Genomic DNA, 14,287 nt, shown 5'->3' on the forward strand with positions numbered 1-14,287 from the left:
AGCAGGAAAGAACTAAGTTTCAACATAGTAGGGTATTATTATTAATGTGGCCTCACTGGAACCTAAACAAGTGATTGCTAAGTTATTAAGTTTACATAGGATAAAGAGAAGCAAGTGACACAGAAAAGGATAAAAAAAGAGAAGAAACTCAATGATAAACATGGCTGCCATCCCAAAGAAAGGAAAACCAAAGACATCCAAATAGAAGAGGTTTCTTTGGGAGGCTTGTTATCATTGGACATTTTCAAGTGCATGTTGGTTACTATTTCATAGGAAATCTAGGGAAATTAATTCATTACCTATCCAGTTCCACAGACCTATAAGTCTTAATAGGCCTTATTAATACCTCCTTCTTAATACCTCCCCCCTCTCAGATTCTAATCTGTTACTAGATCCTATTTACTTTACCTCCTTGAAAGACCAGGTGCTTGAATGAGTTGGCCTTAAGAACCACTTTCAGCCTGAGCTAGCGTTTTTTGTATTCGTTATGGTATATATTGTTCTTGGAAAGGCAAAGAATCTTTGCTCTCTTAAGCTATGTACCATAATATTTAAAATTATAAAACTTTCACATCAAATTAAAAAAGTAGACCCCAGTAATCAACATTTTTTTGACCCAGTTAATTAGACCATTTAATTCCTCAACATACATAATTTGATTCACTGATAGTTAAGGGATCAATCCAAGTGTATCTAGCCCAGTATTAGCCACAAGATTCTTGGGAATATAAGATCAAATTCAGCAAGTATGATGTAATTTTCCATGTTCATAACTCCCATACTCTATGAACATTACTAATGACAAGATCCCAGTAATGACTGACTGACCCATATTTAGACTTACAGGATAGTTGGACAATCAAAAACCTTTCCACATTCCATGCTTTAGTGTTTCCAAGAGCAAAACGGAATGGTTAAAATTACATCAGGATTTTTTTTTCACGTGCTAATTCTGTTACCTTTAATAACATTTTATATATATAAAATATATCATATTAAATATGTAATTAGAATTATATATAGTTAAAAATTAAAAGCATTATGACCAAACTTTCCTGATGACCAATACTTCATAAGGATTTTTTTCTGATTATTTTTGTTAATATTAGAGAAATCATGTTAGATTTAATAACTCTTAGAGTAACGAAACCTATGGATAAAATTTAGCAACTCTTTGTACTTCTTAAAGAAAAAAAGTCTTTAACACTATACAAATGATTCATGTCCATTATAAAAATTTCAAGAAACACAAAATAGTACAAAGAAGAAAGAGAAAAAAAAAATCTCAAATCCCCCTACCCAGAACATTTAGTGCCTATCTTCCCAGACACGACTTTGTGCTTTTATAACAGCAAAAGGAGGGATGCATTGAAGGATCAGGGATAGGTAGCTAAACAAACTGATGGATAGGTGGATGAGATAGACTCAGACAGTCAATAAGAGAAGTAATTAAGAGCATCTAAATTAAATACATTTTAATTTAAATGAAATGATATTATATATCAGGATTTTTGTTTCAAAATCTGGGTCTTGACCCATGGGGCTGGATAGGGAGTCCATTACACAGAGGAGAACTTTCAGATGGAGAGAATTTTTCTTACCACGTGTCTGCTTTAATTAATAAAACTAGATTCTTTCAGAGGAAGGGACTATTCTTTAAGAGCTAGGGTCACAATCATGGGGACGTCTAGATTATCTCTAGGTAGAGAATTGACATCTGAAAGAAAACCTCCTCAGTCTTCTAAGTGTTTTACCATCTATTTTCTCCTTCTACTACTTCTGTTTTATAAGAAATTCAAGAAAGTCAGCAACCCTTATCTCTCCACATCTCTTCCCCCTTTCTTTACTTTTAAATAAAGAAGTGACACTTCAAAAACCAAGTTTAGAACACTTCACACAGGGCAGGCTGTTTATCTGCTGGCTGGCAACTGCTAGCTATGGCCTTGGTGAGGCTGAAATTTAATACACATGAAAGCAGAGACACCCTGAAAATACCACTACCCCCACCCCACACATACATAGAAGAACTTTTCACATGGACATCAAAATCATTGAAGAAATTCTCACCCATACATCATTCCTTTTAAATGAGGGGTTTTCTGCCCCAGTCGAAATATATGTATTTTTTAATTATTGTCATTGTTGAACTGAGGTTACAATGCCTCAAAATTCCATAAACTCCCTTGGAAAAAAATCTCACATACATAAACTTTTTTTCATAATCTTATTTAAATAAACAGTTTAGCTGAAAACCGTAGCAAGATCAGTCTGTAAAAATGTGAGACACACAGGAACTTTGCTGAAGGAGGTTTGAAAGAAATAGGTTGCAGGGCCACCAAAGAAAATGGTATAGTTTCCACTTTAAAATCATTCCTGCTGTGCCCACTATACATTAGACATTTTCCTCTACACTATTCTAGACGGATAATTGGTCTTTAGCATCTCTAACCAGCCTCCATATATTTCCTTTCCCCTCACTTGCAGTATTTTCTCTTTCCTGTCCTTAAGAAAATTCACTCTCAAAATATGACCACATCTAAGTCATTTAGCTTTCGACTATATGTTAGCCATCACAGGAGTATTTGCATTTTCAGGGTCACGCTGTCAATGGAGAATGATAGTCCGTGAAGCCAATTACAGGAATTCGAGCTCCACTTAAATAGAAGAGGTACTGATGTGGTCAGAGGGTCTTCCCAGCTAACAAAGTCCTAGCACTTCTGCCTGCAGCTTAGACACTACTTAGGAACTCCAAGAGTGTGTCTATACTTTGGTTCTCAAGCGAAAGATGAAGGAACAGTCTATGCCTTTAAAGAGTTAAGATAATACTATCACTTAGTGATCACTCACCATGTACTGGCCACTCTTTTATGGGCTTTACCTGTTTTAACACACTGATTTTCACAAAAATACTATGATTATCTCCATTTTGTAAGGAAGAAACTGAGGCACAGACGGGGCAAGTTACTTGTCTAGGACCTCTCAGCTATTAAGTGGCTGAGCAGGGATTTGAAACCAAGTGGTCTGATCCAGAGCCCTGGCTCTTATAACCCCTTATAGGGCTAGGCACAGTGGCTCACACCTGTAATCCTAGCACTCTGGGAGGCCGAGGTGAGAGGATCGCTTGAGGGCAGGAGTTTGAGACCAGCCTGAGCAAGAGCAAGACCCCATCTCTACTAAAAATACAAAACAATTAGCCAGGCATGGTGGCACACGCCTGTAGTCCCAGCTACCCAGCTACTCAGGAGGCTGAGGCAAGATCGCTTGAGCCCAGGAGTTCAAGGTTGCAGTGACCCACTGCATTCTAGCAGGAGCAACAGAGCAAGACTCTGTCTTTAAAAACCAAACAAACAAAAACCCTTACAGGACTGACCCCGGACTCTGAGTCTCATTCAAAAGACGGACCCCATTCATTTACTAAGTCCTCTTCCTTAAGTCATAGAATATGAAGAACTCACCCCATGTACAACTGGTCCGGGACTGATCAATCTTCATGTGAGATAGTTTCCACCCGGGCAGCACAGACCGAGGAAAAAGCAATGAATTTGGAGTCAGAAGGCGTGGGCTCAAGTCCAGCTTTGCCAATTACTAACAGAGCGCTCTTTTGCAAGTCAGTCTCTTTGCATCTCAGTGTCTTCACCTGTAAAATTGCCTTTTATTCTCCCTATTTACAATGTAATTCCATAATCCCACCCTGCAGAGAAATGGAAGCAACTCTCCAAGTTATTTTCCTAAGTAGACGGTAAAGTTAGGGCACAAGTGGGATCAGAACCCAGACTTCTGGAGCCAAAAAAGATACCACAAGACAGCAAGGGGTAGAGGCAGGCAAAGGAAATGGTGTAAGAAATTTAGACATAGGGAGGAAAGCTAAGCCTTCATCAGTAATACAAGAACTAGAAGGAAAGTAAACGTAGTGTTGAAAGTAACAGCACTGAATATAAAAAAATTAAAATGGGTATAAAATGAATGAACTAATCAAGACGTATTATTTCTACCTCTGTTGTAGAAGAAAATTTACTGTTAACCTAGGTGAGACCCAGGACACAGTCACCTCTTCACCTCAGCACTTCTGAAGCTTTTGTCCCTGCTTTGGTCCAGTCACTTGATTTGGCACTTAACGTGTATCATGTGAAGAGGTGCCTTTAATCACTTCCTCCTGGCCCATGTATAAAGGTAAATATCTTTAACTCTAGGCCTTCTCAGGCTCTTATCTGCCACTCTAAACCAGTTTATGATGTCTCCATATCCTGCTTTGGGTCGCAAACCTGCCTAGCCACCTCTGTCAGAGTGTTTGGCTCAATCCTAACTGTGCCCAGGAACTCGGACTTCTGGTTGTCCTGGGGGTCCATGCCTCTTAGTCTTGAGGATCAAAGTATCCCTCCTTCCCATCCCTTAGCACAACTTTAGGATTGCTACTGCCTAGGTTCAAGTCCCAGCTCTTCCACTTAGCATGGTAACATTACACAGCTTCGTAATTTCTATGTGCCTTAATTTTTCACCTCTAAAATTAGTTAATGATGATACCTGATAGATCTATTGGCATTTAGAATACAGTGACTGGCACATAGCAACTACTATTTAATATATAAGTAATTTCTGTTATTATTAGGTGCTCCAGACCCTGGGGATAGAATTATTCAGGAAAAGAACCCCAATACACCCTGCCTATTGCCAAGGAGCCTTTTTCGATGCATTTCTCCTATTTGAACAAAAGCTCCCTAGAGGGAGGGTCTGTTGTCATCACCATCTTTGCATTCCCTACAGTATATGCCTTAAAGATGACAGATATTCAGTAAATAGTGGATTAAAGTATCATTATCTGAAGGTGTAAATCCAACCTGTATCTCTGCCTGAAAAATGCAAGCATATTATTTGTAGCCAGCGTTAATGATTAATGACAGCATGAGCTTTACTTTCCAACTAATAGAATTAAAATAGATAATAAGATTATTATCAAGAACAGAATTGGCTGTCTACCACTAGAACACTCATCAAGGAGAGAAAAACATGAAAAGTACAAAAGTACAAAAAGAAAATAAAATACTAAATTGATGCCAAAATTTCCATTAAAAATCAAATCAAATGGCAGTAGGGAATGTGAAAAATGAAGAAAAGAGACTTTTTTAAATGTTCCCACATACTAAACAAGGTGGGAAAAGGATTTATGAAACCTTGACCTATCCCTGAGAGAAAAAGGAAAGGTATCATTTCAAGATTCCAACATAAACTGAAAATATATATATTTTTGCTGTTCCTTTTGCCTGAACTGCCTCAGAATCTTTATGACTCAATCTCTCGCTACCTTCAGGTATCTGCTCAAGTGATGCCTCATAGGAAAGGCTTCCTTGGTCACCCAATTTCAAAGAGTGCCCACAGCCACTGCCACTCTCAGGTCCCTTTCCCTGATGCCTCTGTCTCCATGGAATGTGTCATCAGCCACGTTAAATTATATATCTATTGTTTACCCTCTGACTCTCCCCACAACCGTAGAATTTAACCATTATGAAAAGAGGAGCTTTGTTCACTGCTATGTCTTGTGCTTGAGAGAGTAATAAGAAAGTCGTGGGTTCTCAATAAATATCTGTCCAATGAATGATTAACTGATTAATACAAATATTGATAAATATATATATAGAGTGTTTAAAATAGTACCTGGCACATAGTGAGCCCAGTTAGCTCTTTACAGTAGGGGTAGGAATGGCAGTATTCCTCCCTCAATTCTTTTTGATTGTTTGATAACAAAAGTCTTTTGCCTTGGGTGACTAAAAATAAGTAGGAAGAGTTAGTCAAGTGGAGAGCACAGGAGGCAGCTTTAAAATCCAGGAGTGGAAATATTTATTTAGGGGCAACTGGGAACTACTAATGTGCTCTTGTAGTACAGCATGGTCAGAGAGGCAGCTTTCCCGGGACTGGGGGCTTAACAGCATGGGAGGGAACACAGGCTGTCAGCAGGAAGCTGGGGAGGACGACACTGCACAGAGGCCCAGGGCCAGAGTGCAGCCCGACAGCGAGCTGCGGTGCCACAACGGTACAGTCCACTTCCTTACCTACATCGGCCTTCGCTTGGGCAGGCTCCAGGCGTTGAGATGTCAAAAACGTGATGCCACCAGGCCTGTGCAGAAAAAAGAATCAAGGCTTACTCGAAGCAATCTGCACACTGGGTGTGTGTGTGGTGTTGTGCCATTTGTATATAATGGGAGGCTGATTTGAAGGGGCTTTCAGAAATAGGGAATCATGATGCTGACCCTTTTTCTTCTGGAGTGAGTGGAGGGAAGAGAAGATCCTGCACCTCCCATGAGAACCCTAACCTCTCACCCGAATCACTGCGCAGCACAGGCTGGCCAACCACACCGGCCTGCCTGTGAGTGAGGAGTTTCCAGCATGCAGACCTTTCAGTGCTAAAGTCTGCAAAGTCCCCAGTAAGCCAGTGCCTGTTGGCCACCCTACACTGCAGTGCCTGCACACCTGTCTACGCTCATCTACTGTGTGGCCACAATGCAACCAGAGTGATCATTTAAAACAAAATCAATCTGACTATGTCACCTCCCCAGCTAGTCACCCACAGTCAAATGCCTTCAGAGGCTCTCTTGCTCTTAGCCCTTAACATGGCCTGAAAGGCCCTATGTGCTCAAGCCCCTACTTATTTTTCCATCTTGATTTTGCACCACAACCCAGATACAGTCACCTTTTGGTGGCTCACGTGCAGGCCACTCCCTCCTGCCATGGGGCTCCTTGAATGGCATTCCCTCTGCATGGACTATGATACCCATTCCTCTTTTGCATAGTTTTGCTCCTAAATATTTTTCATATTGTAGCTCCATCACTATCATTTTTTCAGAGATGTCTCTCCTAACATTCCTGAGCAGACAAGTCCCCTTTTCTATGTCCTTTTGGAGTTGTAGCCACTGCTGTGGGTGCCCACTCGTATCCTCTCAGCATCACCTCCACACACTGAAAGCTGCTCACTGCAAACACCGGTGACTTTCTGACCAGTGGCTTTTTTCTGCCCATGAAAGCACCCTCCCCTGTACACATGCTGGTATCGGATGAGATTGGAGCAACAGGCAGGGGCCAGATCAGGTAACCTTTGTGGGCCATGATATGGAGTTCAAATTTTATTCTAAGTCCAACGGGAAGCTATTGGAGAGTTTTAAACTAGGGAGAGACAAGATCTGAATACAATTTTAAAAGGTCACTTAAGCTGCTTCATGGAAAATAGACTGTGAAAGTGCAGGTATGGAAGCAGAGAGAGACCAGTTGGGAGGTTAGTGTAGTAGCCAAGATTATTTTTCTAGAAGGAATCATTGGAAGTACAACTGAAAGCATAATGAAAAGTGGCTTTTTGTAGCACAGCACCTACCTAGAGCCTTCGAGTTCAGGGTCAGTTGCAGAAAGCACCTTACCTGAGGAGGCCCTCTGACGTCTGGCTCACTGCCGTGGGTTCTCAGAAGGGGGTTAAAATCTTACTCTTTTAATGTGTGAAGCAGAGACAAATAGTACATAGAAAGATATGCAGTTTGTCTATGGTATTGACATTTCATGAGAGGAAGGCAATTAGGAAAAAAAAATGTCTAAACAGAGGGAATAATGAAAACAAGAATGGTTAAGAAATGCTGTTCTAGAATCTCAGACAGACAGTAGGCTCCTTCTTAGGGCCATCCATTGCTCTTAAGCTGGCCTGGGATAGCCCTTGGCCTCCTGGACTAATAGCCCTAAAACTTCCCTGTCACCTCACGTTTCTTCGGAGCTGTACAGACACTGACTGATTCACCTTCTCAATGGGGAGATGGTCCAGTAAGATAAGATGGTCTATTTGCAAGGCAGCCTCTCTAAACACAGGTACTCCTGTTCAGACACCCTCGAGATGTACAAGGAAGGAAGGAAGTTTTAGGAGTTACATAGGGCAATGCAGATATCGTGCAACTCAGAGGGACCTCTTGCTCCACGTTGCATGTTTCTCTTTCTGCTAAGACTCATCTGCCTCTCACTGGATGAATTCCTATGCTTTCAGCAGAGCCCAAGCACAAATGTCTCCACCCCTGGAAATCCAGGGGGAAAACTATCCATTTTTTTGAGCACCCAGATCACTTTGTAAAAATAATATTAATAGCCACTATTTCTTGAGCACTTGTGGCAGGCATTATGGTAAACATTTTATCTGAATTATTTCATTTACTCCTCCCACTGTTAACCTCGTTTTACAGATAGGAAACTGAGGCTTAGAGAAGTGAAGGAAATTGGTTGATATCAGATAAGTAATAAATGGTAGAATGAAGATTCAACACCAACCTACCTCTTAACCTCTATACTGCATATACACCATTTTGTTACTCACCCCACTGTGTTATAATCAGCAGTCATGTGCCTCTTTCCCTTAATACATCCAATATAAATGACCCAGGCCTGGTATCATGAAAAGAGAATGAGTTTTATAATCAAACCTTGTTGTAACTTTAGGGTATTACTTACTGCAACTCAGCTTTCTCATCTGTAAAATGGAGACAATAAATGCCTACCTAATAGATTTACTGTTAAGATAAAATTAGATATAATATTTAAAGCACTTACCACAATAAATGGCACATAAAGGCCCAATCAATTAAGCAAGCATTAATTCAGGGCCTGCAGAAAGCCAGGCCGCATGATGGACTATGAGAATAAAGGAAGAATAAAACATCTCTCATGGAGCTAACATGCTGGAAATTTAATATATGTCAATTGCTCTCACTTTTTGAGGACAGAGACTGGGTGTTAGTCAACACTGAATTTTTATAGCTCAGTAATGCCTAACACCAAGTAGACACTCAATAACATTTTAGTGAATGAATGATAATGGTTTACACATTTCACAGGCTCAAAGTATTGGGGATTATGAATGACTATGTGAAACTAGTGGGCTGATGTTTATCAAAAGGTAGGCAAAATAACTGAAAGCAAAGCATAAGGATACCACGCCCAAAGGTTGTATGCATTAAATCCATTGAAGTATAGAGCTACTACTAAACGACTCTCAAAATCATATTCACAGAACAAAATGGAATGTTATAACCTAGATGATATGGAAATAATAATACATCTAACAATTCTCAGGAGGTGGTGGGGAGAGGAAGGGGGGAGGAAGTTTAAGAAGTGTCAATTTTTCATAAAAGGGAGTCAATTGATACTGTCTAAAGAAGGACACATAATTTATAAAAATAGCAATATAAGGACAATGACTTCAACCTCATGATGCTTTTTTCAGCCAGATTTTTTTTAAAGAAATAATATATGTTGAGATAAGGTAAACTTATTTGAAATTTAACATTCTTTCAGTTTCAATTCAGTCTCTTTTTATTGCTTAAAATTCAAGAATCAGTGTATTATTTTTGTTATAAGTAACATCTCTATTCATTTTTATAAAAGCATTGCTATCTAAATATCTATGTATCTATCTGGATAGATAGATAGATAGGTAAATGGCTGTCTGAAATGTCACCCAAGGTTAACAATGGTAATCATAGTATTTGAGACCATTTTTTAAAATTATCCTTTGTAACTTTCTGCCTTATTTGAATTATTAATTAATATACATTATTTTTTTGAAGGGTATTTTCTAAAACTACAAGGAAAAAACAAATATGCCAAGATGTAGTTAATTTTTCCAGGTAGGAATATAGATCATGGCTATTTTCTTCTTCATACCTTTTTGTAATTTTTACATTTCAGAAAATAATTTTTTAAAAGGATTTTATATCAGATACTACATTCATGCTTATGTTTCTTTGCTTTTAATTTAGACCTTAAAGAAAATAAGAGATTTTTTTTTTTTTACTTATATTACAAATGGTTCCTTTAAAATTACTTGAGAATACTGTTTACAAAGCAGGAAAGACTTCATTCTTTTGAATACTAAGTACAATCCACTTAATTAAATAAAGAGCTAATAGATGGTTATACATATGCTTGCATTTTTAAAGGTTTTTACATGAAGAGTGAGAGATTATGAAAAGCTTCATGATGTCAGACTATGTCTGATAGAGTCTTTAAGACCAGGATTTTCAAACTAACTGGCTTTCCTGTCCCTTCTTGTTTAAGGCATGATTATTGAATGTCAGCATCTGCTTGCTGTGGTAAGTGACAAATGAGAGTAATCCCCTTAGTCAAGAATAATAATCTAAAATACACAATGGTTACATAGCTGTTAAAGGATCCAACTTTTGCACATTTTGGAGGTGGTAGGTAAAATATCTGAGCTACCTGTTTAGGTTCTTCAAAAGGTGCCATGGCAATTTTTTTCATTTATTTGGGAAAGGTTTGGGAGAAAAGTTGGTATTCCGGTTAATTCCTTAACATATTACTCAAGGAATCTATTCCATTTCATGTGGAAATTTGGTATTCTCTGAGTTTTGTATTACTACTACAGAAAGTTTTTTAAATTTCAGTGAACCACTGGCTATGAAAACTTTAATCACTGTTAATCTGATTTAGAGAATATAAAATAAATTTTTTTTTTTTTTTACTTTTTAGAAATGTCTTCTCTCAATGAAGTTTGTAGCCTATGTGTTTTTTTAATAAAGGAAGGAAGAAATTTTTCATAAAGGCATATTCATGAAATTCTTTTACTCCTGTTTTATTCTGTTGAAATGTAGGTTGTTATGTCTAGTCGAGGAATCAATAATATTCATAGGAAAAATGATGGAATCTTAGGTTTAAAGAAAACTTAAATGCCATCCATCCCATCCCATCTCTCTCCTAATGCTGCACTCTCTCCTTCATTGCAATGCTTGTGAATGGCCATCCAGTCTCATCTGTAATTCTTCTATTGCAAAGAGTTCTCTACCCCAAAAGGAAACCTCATGGCATTCCAGATGGTTCTAAATGGAAAGAACTTATCCCTTATTCTGAGTAAAAATCTATTCTCAGGCCAGGCGTGGTGGCTCACGCCTGTATTCCTAGTAATGTGGAAGGCCAGGTGGTAGGATTTCTCGAGGCTAGGAGTCTGAGACCAACCTGAGCAAGAGCAAGATGCCATCTCTACAAAAAATGAAAAAATTAGCCCTGTGTGGTCCCAGCTACTAGGGAGGCTGAGGCAGGAGGATTGCTTGAGTCCAGGAGTTTGAAGTTGCAGTGAGCTGTGATGATGCCACTGCACTCTAGCCAGGGTGACAGAGCAAGACTCTGTCTCAAAAAAAAAAAAAAAAAAAAATGTATTCTCATTCCATTGGTGCTTGCTCTCACTTCCAGGGCTGCAATCAGTAAACTCAACTCCTTTCCTGTCCAATTGTCCTTTAAGCACCTGACAGTCAGTCATGTTTCCCAAGACATCTTATCATCCTTACTAAACCACCCCAGCCTCTTCAGCAAACCCTCGAATGAAAGAGCTGTCAGCCTGGAAAATCCTGCATGTCCTCTGGCTGTTCTCTAGTGTGTCAATGGCCCTACGACAAAGCAGCACCCACAGTTTAAAACACTTCTGTCAAAAAAATGCCAAAAGCTGTTCTAGAATCACAAATACAATTCTAGCAACTGTCACTTTAAATAATTAGATGAACACATCTTAAGTAGCTAGATCCTATCTTACTATCTCTTCACTATCCTGTGTTTCAGTTTCCTCTCCACCATGTTTTTCTGCCTTAATAGTTTTAAAGGCCATTCTTAAATTACTTTTGGTTGTGAGCAACTGAAACTGATTTTGGCTACCTTAAGCAAAAAAAGAAGCAGATTCAACTTCATAAAATTCATGGGCGATTACATGAAACCAGAGAAAGAGCATAAAAGCCAAGAGTAGGAAGAAGAAACAGCCTCCAGTGGCCTCATTGGCCACCTCCCTGGTGCACTTCTCTTACTGTGACTTCAGTCCAGTGACTCGTAGTCACTGCAGTCTTGCAATCCAAAACTCTAGCTTTGGGAGGAGAATCCATCTGGCCCAGCTTGGATCAGATTTCTATCCCTGATTTAACAGGCCCTGGCCAGGAACAAGGTCATGTCCTATAGAGGGACCCCATGCCTATATACTGGGGTCATTCCCATAGAAATGGAAATGGATGTGAACAAAATATACATCCAAGACAACTGTACTTTCAAAAGAAAGTAATGTTCAGAGATACTACTCTCCATTTATTTTTATTTCTCCTTGTATTTTCCCCTTTGCTTGACACCCCCACTAAGGCAGGTATCAGAATCGGTATTCATTTCCTCAGGAGAGGTATATGGTAAGGAGAAAAAGAGAAATAGCCTGTGAATATTTCTGGATTTTGTTTTCCATTATTCTAAACTCTTAGAATAATATAGGGAATTTCTCAAAGGATATAAAAAGGAGTGAGATTTATCCATATGAAGAGTCCCTGAAAAAAGATTTAGCTCCCCACGGATGGGAAAGGGAGAAGAGAGGCTTGTAGACCTTGCAGGAGGGGGCACTCAGGCCCTGCTTCCTGGCAGTGTCTCCAGGGAGGCCACAAGACCCTAGAGCCCTATGCGGTACACATCAAGGCAGAAAGAACCGTAGAAAATGTCACCAAAAGACTTCTGTGGATCAAGCTCTACTTGGATACAGCCAAAGGGGACTACAACTGAGACAGCCATGTGAGCAGAAATACTGGGTACTACAGAGTAACCCGTGTGGCCTGACCCTCCCGGAGCCTTGACACAACCCTGGAGGATAGTGTAACCTGCAGAAGGACTGAGGTTACTTTCCACCTTTCCAGAAAGAAAAGGCTTGAAACAGAAACGAACAAGATTTGTTAAAAATAAAGAGATGAGACACTTGTTACATATCTGTCTTTGTAGATGGAGATTCTCACACTATGCTTGAATGAAAAAGACAGGAGCCAAATGAGAATTGAGTAGTTCTGCTTCCTCTCTCTCTCTCTCTCTCTCTCTCTATCTCTCTCTGAATCTGACCCCATCTTTTTCAAGCAGCAGGAATTGTACATCATGCACTGATTGAAATGCTAAAAGCCCTCTTTTTGAAAAATTGACTTAGCATTTTCTCAAATGCTCTTTTTATTCATGGCCTTAGTTTTCCTGACACTGTTCTCCTGGGATGTCATACCTGTATATATGTAGTCTTAGACTGCATGTCCCCTTCCCTCTCTTCTGTGTGTTTCTTCCTTCGCAGATGTGGTTCGAGCAGAAGCCCCCTATACAACCACTTTGCAGTCTTCAGCTACTTCTCCATTTTGCTTTGTCATTTGCCCAATTTGAGACTATGATAACAGAATTTTGTTTTTCTTAATAAATTCTGTGCTAGTTAAGTTCCTAAATTTAGCTAATAGTGCTGCAATTTGGCAGCTATCAATACATCCTAACCAAAGATGGAAAGAAAAAAAAAAAAGAGTCTGAGAGTTGACTGCCCTCTTCATTTTTGTAGTCTGCAGGGCTGTTACTTCCTGAAGAGAAGTTGAGTGATGTAATGAACAAAGCCCAGGGAGTCGGGTGACCTGGATCTATTCTTGGCTGTGCCACTGACCATGAGTGACCTTGGGAAAGTCACTTTTTATCTCTCATCTCAGTTTTCTTCACTATACAATTAGAAAAATATCTTGTCACCTACCTAGAGGATAATTTGGATGCAAGAGTTAAAGCATAAGAAATCAGATACTGCTGCTGGAATAAAACATTTTTCTCAATTTGTCAGAGTTTTTCTTAAGACACGGCAGCACCATGAAGCTTCAGTTCTTCAAATAATCATGAAAATTAGAATCAACCTTTGTTTTTAGAGCTTAAAGTTAGGATAAGCTTAAGACAAATCAGAAAATGACCATAACATGAGGACAATACCCCCTATTATGTGTGATATGTTCTGTTCATATTTATTAGGGAATTGGGTGGGTAGGAAAGAGGGGATTCAAAGCCCAGCTAGTCTCCTGTAGGTAGAAGGTAGAGAATGCCACAACAGAAACAGAAATAAAAGGAGACAAGGACATTGGCAAATGAGGACAGGACAGATGCCAATTCTGTACACAAATTCCATTTTCTGCAGATCTGTGGGATTTTAAAAAATTATTTGCAAAGCTTTCCCAGTATAAGCTAGGCTTAGAAAATTTTCTAAAGTGGCTGCCTTCATCTAAAAAGAGAATGGATAATAATTTTAATGCCTAAAAAAACCAACTTTTGCTTTTTACTAGATCCATACCCAGAATACTGCACTTTATTTATGGTTTATCCTGCTTTGAAAGTTTAAAGCCAGGAATGTTCTCTGTGGCTTACTAGAGCATAGAAGAAAGTAGAATGCAAGCCCAGCAGGCAGAGTAAATACTACCAGATTCTACTGAGAGCTATACCCTTAAGCAAACACATTAACCTCTTGATT

This window comes from Eulemur rufifrons, chromosome 2 (assembly GCF_041146395.1).
Source record: "Eulemur rufifrons isolate Redbay chromosome 2, OSU_ERuf_1, whole genome shotgun sequence".
In the NCBI taxonomy this organism is placed as follows: Eukaryota; Metazoa; Chordata; class Mammalia; order Primates; family Lemuridae; genus Eulemur; species Eulemur rufifrons.